Source organism: Arvicola amphibius, chromosome 14 (assembly GCF_903992535.2).
Source record: "Arvicola amphibius chromosome 14, mArvAmp1.2, whole genome shotgun sequence".
In the NCBI taxonomy this organism is placed as follows: domain Eukaryota; kingdom Metazoa; phylum Chordata; class Mammalia; order Rodentia; family Cricetidae; genus Arvicola; species Arvicola amphibius.
The window spans coordinates 9,095,818-9,098,437 of record NC_052060.1 but is presented as its reverse complement, the minus strand read 5'-3'; positions in this window follow the sequence as shown (position 1 = coordinate 9,098,437).

The following is a 2,620-nucleotide window of genomic DNA, read 5'->3' as shown; positions in this document are numbered from 1 at the left end:
AAGAACAGATAAGAATATCTCTGGCCATCTTGATGACTTCGCGTCCTCAAGACATATAAGATACTTGGATTAACGAGCTATGCCAATGAAGAATATATCAAGAGAAGTTGGTCTAAAATAGTTGGTTAACTAAAATTTCTAAAACTTACAGACTGTGAAAAGAGGAATCACTTTATTAAGAAAGCCAAAGGCCATAAAAATATTTGGAAAAAATGCTTCTTCAAAAAAGTAATTTTTAAGAAATCTGTTAAGAACATGGAACATGAACATTTGTCTCATGGAAATTACCAGATGATTTATATAACTATATCAAAGATGCTCATCATACTACTTCTTTAAAAGCAAGCGTATAAACAGCCTTTTCTCTAACTTTTCAACAATATGGCATTAATGAAATATTTTATATGTATTCCCCCATATTTATAGTTTATATATTCATGTATGTGGAAATCTATAGGGAAATGTTTGTGCTATGATGATTGTATTTCCAGTGGTGGGTCTGAGTTGAAGACAGTCGAGTTGTTGGCTAAGGGGGGTCACACAGAAATCCTCACACAACCCAGGCTGATGCTAAGATCAAGGACTGCTCTCTACAAACTGATAGAAGGGGCCCCATTGCCAAGACAGTTCCTATACAACTCATTGAACATGGAGAAGTTGGACGGGTGCCTACATGAAGCCTTCGCTCCTATGCTCTAGTCTCTTTGGCGCAGGAAGGTACTCTGCAGGCTACCAGAAGAGGAACATGGACACCAAGCCAGCCTTAAAATCCTTGACCTATAATCTGTCCTACTTGCAACATATGCTAGGTCAATGGTGGCACAGAACTTGTGGGAGTAACCAACTGATGTCTGAGTTGACTTAAGCCCCACATCCCGAGATGGAACCCACACCCGACACTGCTTGGGTAACCAAGAATCAGAGACCTGGGATGGAACCAAAAATGACCATTCTTGAAAAGAAAAAGAAAAAGAAAGGAAGGGAGAAAGGAAAACATCCAGGCATCATCAGAAAGGCTTCCTCTTGCAGCAGATGGGAACAGATGTGGAGACCCACAGCCAGGCATCATGCAGAGAGAGAGCCTAAATTGGCAGTCTCTGTCAAATCTCTCCCCTAAGAGCTCAGGGAAGCCCGTGGAAGAGGAGACCAAAGACTGTGAAAGCCATAATGAACGGAGGATACTGGGAGAAAAAGGCCTCTGAATCAACCAAGCAAGGCGCCTATGAGCTCACAGGGACGGGAGCTGTACAGGTCTACACCAGGTCCTCTCTCTCTCTCTCCTCTCTCTCTCTCTCTCTCTCTCTCTCTCTCTCTCTCTCTCTCTCTCTCTCTGTGTGTGTGTGTGTGTGTGTGTGTGTGTGTGTGTTATAACTATTAGCTTAGGATTTTGCGGACTCCTCATTCTTGTTTTTCTGTCTCTAATCTTCTCTATTGCGTTCTATTTTCATCTTCCTCAAGAGAGTCAACATGAAGATGGATGGGGGAAAGCTGACAGCATTTCCTCCAAGATCTAGGATAAGCTGCCCACATTTGCTAGTTTTGTTCAGTGTGGTACTTGAAGTTTTGCCAGAACACTTAGGCCAAGGAAAGAAATAAAAATAGGAAGAGGAAAAAAAATCAAATTATTGCCGGGTGGTGGTGGCGCACGCCTTTAATCCCAGCACTCGGGAGGCAGAGGCAGGCGGATCTCTGTGAGTTCGAGGCCAGCCTGGTCTACAAGAGCTAGGTCCAGGACAGGCTCTAAAAAAGCTGCAGAGAAACCCTGTCTCGAAAAACCAAAAAAAAAAAAAATCAAATTATCCCTCTCTGCATATAATATGAGTAATACAATATTATATATTTGGATATACTCATACCTAGAGAACACAAAAAGTTCCACCAGAAGACCATGAGAAGCAGTGAACATGTTCAGTAGGACATCGGGATTAAACAAGATTAAAATGTCTACATGTAGTGCTTGCACTATGGGACAGTACACGAGCCGGGAACTAAACTGGAGACTTAAAAACACATGCACACACAGACAGAGACACGGGGACACAGGTCATCCTTGATACAAGAGTGCCATGCCCCAGCTCTCGGGATCTTTCGGCTCCAGACTCATCAGAACCCACTCCCCTGCCATCAGGGTCTCGCGCTCAGAGCAGCTTGCAGGCTGCTCAGAGCAGAGGAAAATAAGTTATTGACAAGAAATTCAGGGTCTGGTGGTCCTCAGTCCCCAGCATCTACATATAAACATGTATAGGTTTTTGTTTATATACGAGTAATGAGCTTACTGAGAGAGTGAGTTAATGCCATTCACAACAGCAACAAAACACCCAAGAATGAAGTTAACTAAGGGAGCAAAAGAATCATGAAAATAAATTTTAAAATAACAATGGAAAACATTTTAATACACACACACACAGAGAGAGAAAGAGAGAGAGAGAGAGAGAGAGAGAGAGAGAGAGAGAAGGAAAGAATACCTTATGTCCATGGATTGGGGATTAAATTGATAAAGATACCTGTATTACTCAATGTGAATTAGCGATTCAATTCAATCTCTAACAGTAAAAGCTTCTTTACAGGCCTGGCGTGGGGTGGGGTGATGATAATTCTTTCCCCACAAACAAAAATGATT